An 8,643-nucleotide genomic window follows, 5' to 3' on the forward strand; every position below is an offset into this window, starting at 1 on the left:
ATAGTAAAAATGCTAGGAAATTGAGTTAAGGAAACTTCTCTATAAACACAAAGAGAGGATGATGAGATATTGAAGATGAACTCCTCAACAATTTATGTAAGATCATCTTTGTAAAAACAAACCCCAAACTTAAAACAAACTAAACAAGCTTAAACCCTTATTAAACTATTGTTTAAAAACTTCTTGATAGTAAAAATAGTTATGGAAAAGGGATATATATATAGGAAAAAAGAAAACAACCCAAAAACCCCCAAAAACCCACTAAAAACAAAAATCAACAAGTTACCGTTACTGTGTAACGGTAACTTCGACGGTCGACCGTGTCAGTCGACCGTGAGAAATAAAACTGAAAAACAAGTTTCTGAACTACAGACGATCGACCGTGGTGGTCAACCACACTGTAGCATGGTCGACTGTAGCGGTCGACCGTACTGTTCACGGACAGTTTCTGATTTTGACAGATTCTGGAATTTTATGTATCTGACTTTGTAAAATCAATTAAAAATAGTAAATCAATTCAAAAAATCATAAAATTTTGAGGGAATGTTCTATACTTGTAGATAAACATGTAAGAGAAATATTTTTTAAAATATCACTTCCCAGTTTAGAGAAATAAATGTTTGAACACAGATATATAGTTTCTAAAAAAACTGCAGAAAACTCGGTTTTGTAAATTCAATTGAAAATAATAAAACAACTCCAAAATTAGTAAAATTTGGGGAAATATTTGTATATATGATGATAAACATGTAAACGAAGAAATTTTTCAAATCGCATTTCCCAATTGTAAAAACGCGTCAGTTTTGCAAAAATATACACGAACATATGCCCGAACATGAGCTTATTAAAAACTTGATTTTGTAAATTCAAATAATCATAAACAATTAATTCTAAAATTGATAAAACTTTAGGAAACATTTATAAACATGAAATTGAACATGTTAGAAAAATAATTTCTTAAATTGAATTTCCCATTTGTGAAGACTCATGTATTTTGCAAGTGTGTCCAAAACATAAAAATGTGATATACATGAAATTTGATGTTTTGACATAAATAATGTTTTGAAACCCTATGTAATAATTTTATAGACTTAATGAAATATGTATAAAATGATTGTTAAATCCATAAATCAAAACTTGTGTATATATATAACTATATATGTATATATAAACCAATTATGTGTGTGTATATATGATAGAGCTTAAAGTACTAACATACATAATATAAAACCTAAACTAAATATACCCAAGCTTGATTGATCTCCGATGTAGCTCAACTTGGTACACATGCGGATGAAGTTAGAACTTGGATCTTCAATTTGAATTACATAGACTTCACTTCATAATTCCGCCAACCTCCATTGGATATGATCGTGAATGCGCAATTCCATCCATCCTCCAACTTGTTGCTTGTCTACAATAAATAAGAAGACACAAATACTAGACAAATAATATTAGTGATAAATTATTTGTTAAACATCATTAAAACAAAGAGGCCAACAGATTGGACACTTTGACCGAGTACAGAGAAGCGATGGCGAGGTATGGGCCGGTGGTTGCATCAGCACCCACTTTACGGGTATCGGTAGGTGGTTGGGGGAAAGATAACTTCAGCATTGGAGAGATCGTCTCAGCATCGAATAGATAGTGATCGGCGGCATGTCAGAGTCCATGTGATATGACAAGTCATGAAGACTATCGGGGTTAGGGTCATGATGGGATCTGTCCCGTGTTGACCGCGGTGCTGACACGTGGTCAGAGGGAAAAGCCCGAGGCAGATATTATCCTTCAGTTTGGCCGAGAAGTAATGCTCATCGAGTCATCCTCGTAATTCATTGAATAGAAGGTCGAGTAGACTCCAAGCGAGTCGGCTTCGACAAGAGGGTCGACTGATCCCGCCTCTCGAGTCGTCATGAAGAGTATTGACTTGACGAGTCAGCCAAGTTAGGACCTCCGCTGGGCTTGTGCCACCAAGCTGGTTGGGACCTTGCTTGCGCAAATACACGCGCATATTGTTTGGCGAGTTGTATTTTGACGAATAGGAATATCATAACACATATAAATCTGAGTGTTTTCAGTAAATCAAAATGATTATAAATATTCATTAAAACAGTGAATAGAGCTTAAAAATGTCTACTACTACTAAAACTACAAATCAAATATCTGAAGGTTGTAATTTTCAATTGAGTTGTTACTAAAATACATTAAAATATAACTATCACCTAAACCAGGCTGAGCAGGGTTAGGTTAGGCCAAACATGAGCGTGGTCAACCATGGGCCAGGCTTATTTCTTTGTCCACGAGTTTAGAGCAGAACCCAACCTAGCCCACGGCTAGGGTATACCACTGGCCGGATTAGGCCCAGGCCACTGCAGGTCCCGACTACTCTTCACTCAAGTCGGGCTAGGCCGCTTCAGCGTGCGGTTCCAACCGGCCCACACCCATGCATGCTAACTTTTGGTTTTTTTAACTTTTCATTTAATAAAAAAAATCTAAGACCACGATAAGAACTATTATTATAAAAAATTATTAAAGAAAAATAGAGAAAGCTGACATTGTAAAACTAGATGTTCTCACAAAAGATGGAAAAAAAACTATTGAAAATAGCTAAAAATGCTTGTTCCACGTATGAGTATGGGAAATTAGATATCCAGAATTGATCAATTTTTCCTAACTAATTCGATAGATATAGTATTATTTAGAACTCGACTATTATTTATCATTGATGCTCGTCTAGTCCCCTCACGGTCAGATTCTCCTAACTCGTGACGATGCCAAGCGGACTCCTCTCCGGATGCCTCTCGTACCCTACATCGCTCTCTCAAGCTAGTCATCACCTATATCCAACTAGATCATCCAACATTCTGCTGTATGAATCATGCTCATAATTCCATGAAGGAACATGACAGCCCATTTATTTCATGCATCAATGATATCAAAAGAAAATTAATCTTTATATTAGTATATTAATTTCAAAACCCCATATTGAATAGATAATATTTGGTATACCATTAATCCAATTAGGGGGTGTTTGTTTCAAGGGAAAAATGTGTCAAGGCTCCAAAAAAAGAATATGGATGTGACCTAGCGCCCCGTATTATTTTTTGTGTGCCCAAGCCCCTAATACATGAAGCAGTTATTTTCAGCCCCTATTTACATTTCCAAGACAGCACAGCTAGTAACATTCTTCCAAAATCCAAAACTGCCCTCTCTCTCTCTCTCTCTCTCTCTCTCTCTCTCTCTCTCTTCTCTCTTCTCACGGCCTACGACCACCGAGTCTACTCCGCCAACTTCCTCGTCTCCCGCCACCTCCGCCGCCTCACGGGCCCCGGATCCGACCCGATCCGCCCTCTGCCCCCTATGCGGCATGTCCCGACCCACGTCAGCATCCTCCTACACCTCAACGATGGCCGATTCCGAGGATCATCCAGTCACGGCGAGGTCAGCGGTGGCGACGACGAGGGTTTTTGAGCGGTGGGGGGAGGCGATGGGGATAAGAAGAGGGAAGGCGAGGCGGTGCGCTGAAGGTGTTCTGAATTAAAGTATGTTTATTTTGGTTAATATTTTCAGTTTGAGAAATGAAAATGATGGTCAATATTAAGCATTGCAACAAAAAAAGAACACTCTAATTATAACTTACCCAGTTGAACTCTATGCGGAGAAGGTTAACAATAGGGGTCTATGTGCTATTGCTCAGGCTGAATCTCTCCGATACAAGCTCCTTGGAGGACTTGCTGTTAGGAGGTACAATTTTCTAATCATTATAGGTGCAATAGACTAACTTGAGGATTTTGTTTGTTGCTTGTTTTGTTTGTTTTAGATTATAACTCGAGAATCCTATCATATTGAAGTAGCAGAAATCAGATTTCATCATGCAAATGTAATTTTAGCTTACAGAAAATGGCTTTTCTTTCATTGAATTAGTTTGTTGCTTAATGTCATCTCTCACTGATGTTTTTCCCTCGTACTGACACTTTGTTCCTAGGTGACTAGATTATGGCTTACCCTTCAAAGCATTAATGTGCAGTATGTGTCAATATTATTGACTATATTGCCTTTTACTTGCTGGAAAATTTTAAATCCGATTCATTTAGATGCATGTATTAACTTTAATTCTGTTTTGATCTGACTCTTTGCACTAAGCTTGCATGCTAGTAACAATGTGTAAAAAGAGAGGACCTATTCCTTATAATTGACCTGAATTTTGAAGAATGATACTAGTTTTGTGCATGTAACATAGTTTCATTTTCCGAGTCTGAAATTTTATGTACTTCGCATATGAGTTTTGTTAGTTATTAATAATGGTGCACAATAATGCACATAACCTCCTTTATTTGTGCCTACATTTGCACAAAACCACCCCCTAATGGACCCCTTAATGGTTCAACTCATTTATTAACACTTAGTCCCCCTCAATTCATGAGGAATTAGGGTTGTTAGATTTTTGTCATCTATAAAGCAAATAGGTTGTTCGGTAACCATCTTTGTGTCAGAAGATGACGGTTGTTAGATTTTTGTCATCTATAAAGCAAATAGGTTGTTCGGTAACCATCTTTGTGTCAGAAGATGACTACAAATAGACTCACTTCTTACCTTACCCAAATAGGTTGTTCGGTAACCATCTTTGTGTCAGAAGATGACTACAAATAGACTCACTTCTTACCTTACCTAAAGTTAGTTCAATTACATACAAATAAACCCACTTCTTACCTTACATGAAGCAACTTCTGATTATGAATATGTCGATTGATTAAGAAGTGCAAAATGTTGGTGTATCCTAAGATATAATAACATCAACAAGAAAGCAAGGCTTGATTTTGAAGGACTAGTATTTTACAATTTCATATTTGGTTATTTGAGTCGCTGTACAATTAATACGACTCATCGGCATGTAACATGGAAGAACAAGGATGCTAAAGAACTTGTCCAGATGTAGCAAGGAAATGACAGTTTCTTTGATAAATAAACTTCATGTTTAGTATCTCTTTAGTCTGTTGTCCATATTGCAACACAAACATTGACAACACAAATAAAGCTTGACCTTTATTGTTTTTATTGTATTTTTTGGTATTTTTACCATAATATGTGTACGTTTTGTTTTGATACAACATATATTTAACAGGTTCAAATGAAATGCTACAAGTTTACTTGAATGTCAATAGGAAAAGCCAATACTTAACATGTATATTTGACAAGTTAACATATTCGGTTGCATGTTATCATGTTATAAAGAAGACTGACATGTAATAGTAAATGTTAACATATTATGCTAAAAGTTAACATATTCATAAGAAAGTTAACATATACAGATGAAAGTTAACTTATACAACTAATAGTTAACATGTTCACATGAATGTTAGCATATAAACCTGAACGTTAACATATACACCTGAAAGTTAGCATGAGGTTTAGAGTGTGAGTCTTAACATATACACCTGAAAGTTAGCATGAGGTTTAGAGTGTGAGTCTTACACTTTTATGACTTATGAAAATCCTCATGTAAGTAATCTTGGATTGTGAGTCTTACACTTTTATGACTTATGAAAATCCTCATGTAAGTAATCTTGGATTTATTATTATTTTTTTCTCAAGTGGCTGTGATTTATGGTTCATGATTTAACTTGATTTTGATTTTATTTTTGTGCATAATTTTAGAATGATGGTTGTAGATATCGGGAGTGGTTTGACAATCCCGTGTATAGTGTTGGGAACTCAGTTATTTCCACTTATAAGAGAAGAACTTACTGATTTGAGGAGAAGCTTGAATTTGAAGGATAAATTGATTAAAATGTACTATGAGACTGAGATGTCATGTTTTATTGTTCATTTGATTATACTATGTGTACTCTTTATTCTTGTGTAGTTTCTCCAGAATTGCTTGTAACATGTCATGTTTTATTGTTCAGTTGATTATATTATGTGTTCTTGTGGTTTGGTTGTACTTGGATCAAAATTTAATAAAATATATTGTGTCTATTTAGTGATTAATTTTGGTGTAAGTTATTGTGGTTGTATGTGAAATGTATTGTGGCTGTCATGTAAATATGTACAAGTTCATTCAAATAGAACTTGTTGTGCATAATAAACTGAGGTTATATATAAATTATGTGTATCAAAACCTAAATATTATAGTATATAATATATACATAATCTTGAGATTATTGTGTACATAATATATACATATTATGTACATAATCTTCAAGTTACGATACACTATTAAATCTCATACACTTGTACATAATCTGTACATATCCTTCAAGTTATTATGATACTGTCAAATCCCATGATCAGCAAGAACATGATCAGCAAGAATATGACATGTTTCTTATGTTAACTTTAACTGTTACATGTTAATTTTCATCATTATATGTTAACATTCACTATTACATGTTAACTTTCACCATAATATGTTAACTTTCTTCATAACATGTTAACTTTTAATTGAACATGTTAACATTCACTATAATAAAATTCTTACATTCTTACAGCTGATATTGCTTGAATACACGATATGATTAGACTTACAATCTTAGAGATTACAAAAACCTTCTACAATGTGCTACAAAGGTCTTAACAACCTACACTGTTCTACCAAAAATATTATACTAATAAGCAATTCACACCAATCACCAATTGTTTCGTTACAATTAGCTTGACTGTGACCTTCAGCTTAGCATAGAGAGCATTTCAGTGAATGTTTTGTAAATTATTCTGTTATTTATACGTGCAGTTCTATTTCTTCCCTTCCTCTTAGTAGTAATTGGTGGCAATATCTTGATTTTATCTCTTGACACACTTCGCTTCTCATAATCTAGGATGAGATAAAAGACTTGGTCATAGTTTTTTCAAAACGCTTCTACGAAAATAAAGCAGTGAAAGTTATCAGGTTTGGATGAAAGTTAACATAAAGTAGTGAAAGTTAACATTTAGTATGAAAAGTTAATAGACTAGAAGGAAAGTTAACACATTCTATTAAAAGTCAACATATAACTATTATAGTTAACATGTTCTGGTAAAAGTTAATATATAGCTATGATACTTAACACACGACAGGAATAGTTAACATGTAACCGTTAAAGTTAATATTTACGATTTGTATATGCCGTGGAATCTGAAATCACAAAACTAACATCACATAAAGCCAATTTTTTAAAAAGAGTTTATGAATACATCATAGGATTTTGCAGTGGATGGAAGCCCTTCAAAAAAAATTCTTCAGCAACATTTACTCCAAAAACCTTAGTTATTAAGTCTATCCGCATTGCGTAATCACTACCAGACAACTGATATTTTAATGGGATTTCATCCATTCTAATATCTGCAAACTTGCATCAGTTCTAAGAATGATAGGAACAACATTCTAGCATTTACACACAAAAAAGTAGTAATATATGCAGTAGCTTAGTTGTGTCAAGCAGATAAACAAACATTTTGTCTGCAAGTAAAATTTTTACCCATATCCCAGCAAATCCACAATGTACCAACTTTTATTCACCAAGAAGTGATTAATAAGCAAATAAACAAACTTTTATTCACCAAAAATCTAACAGCTCTAAAAAACCCAAAATTAATCAAGGCGTTAGGGCCCTTACAAGCCTTAAACACAGGATATGGTCTTCATACTAAAAAGCTTGAGAAGCTTAGTTTTTGGGGCCAATGTCCTTCAGAGCACAGATTTGTTCCTCTCCCATAGTAGTCATCATAGTCACAACCAGATCCTTCCCATCAGCAAACCCATCACATATCTGGGTAAGGAGATTGTCATCAGTTGGAAGCCTCAAGTCATCTTTGGTGTTTCCATTTTCAGTCAAAAGACTAATGAAACCATCTTCAGATATGTCTATGAGTTGATAATCAGTGCGGTTGACATGAGGAACATCACAGTTGTGGGAGGAAGGCACAATATCTTCAAGCTTTTCGCATTGAAGATATCAATTGCCACAAAGTGGCACTTCGCATGACTGTGCTTGCCTATTTTGGAAGTTGAAACCTCAACAGCCTTGCAGGGCCTCTCCTTGATGACGAGGTAGTCGTTCTTTCGAATGGTGCCAGCTTGCTGAGGCTAGGTCTTCGATGCGCCGGCGTCGGCCTTCGATTCCAAGTGGTGCTCCTCGTCCGACATCGATCTCCTTCTTCTCTCTCTACTCTACTAGCCATTTTTACAAGGAGCTTAAAATAAATTCAAAATTTTAAAAACTGAATCCAGATCTGAAGGAAACCAAGATGCAAGGGCACATATAAACCTAAGAAAAATCATTTTTATTCACCTTCGATGTAGGTGGTGGCTGGAGTCTCAAATCTAGCCTTACATATATCACAGAAGACGCTGCCCTGGACTAGGAACCTGCTGCCCTTACCCTTGGGAACTGTGCAGGCCCTACTCACCGCCAAGCAGCAAGAGCCCACAATGACGGCGGCAAACAACAAAGCTGGTTACAGTCACCATTAAAGTTGGTCCAGTCGAAGTCGGTCCAGTGGGTGATCGCGGTGGAGGAGGGCGCGGATAAGATCACGGGTGGCGTTGCAATGACGGCGGCAAACAACAAAGCTGGTTACAGTCACCATTAAAGTTGGTCCAGTCGAAGTCGGTCCAGTGGGTGATCGCGGTGGAGGAGGGCGCGGATAAGATCACGGGTGGCGTTG

At 35.9% G+C, this 8,643-nt stretch overlaps 1 pseudogene; it reads right to left on the reverse strand.

The window, feature by feature from the left end:
• On the reverse strand, positions 7,641 to 8,134 carry LOC109849287 (annotated as a pseudogene).

The sequence above is a fragment of the Asparagus officinalis genome, chromosome 7 (assembly GCF_001876935.1).
Source record: "Asparagus officinalis chromosome 7, Aspof.V1, whole genome shotgun sequence".
Classification (NCBI taxonomy): domain Eukaryota; kingdom Viridiplantae; phylum Streptophyta; class Magnoliopsida; order Asparagales; family Asparagaceae; genus Asparagus; species Asparagus officinalis.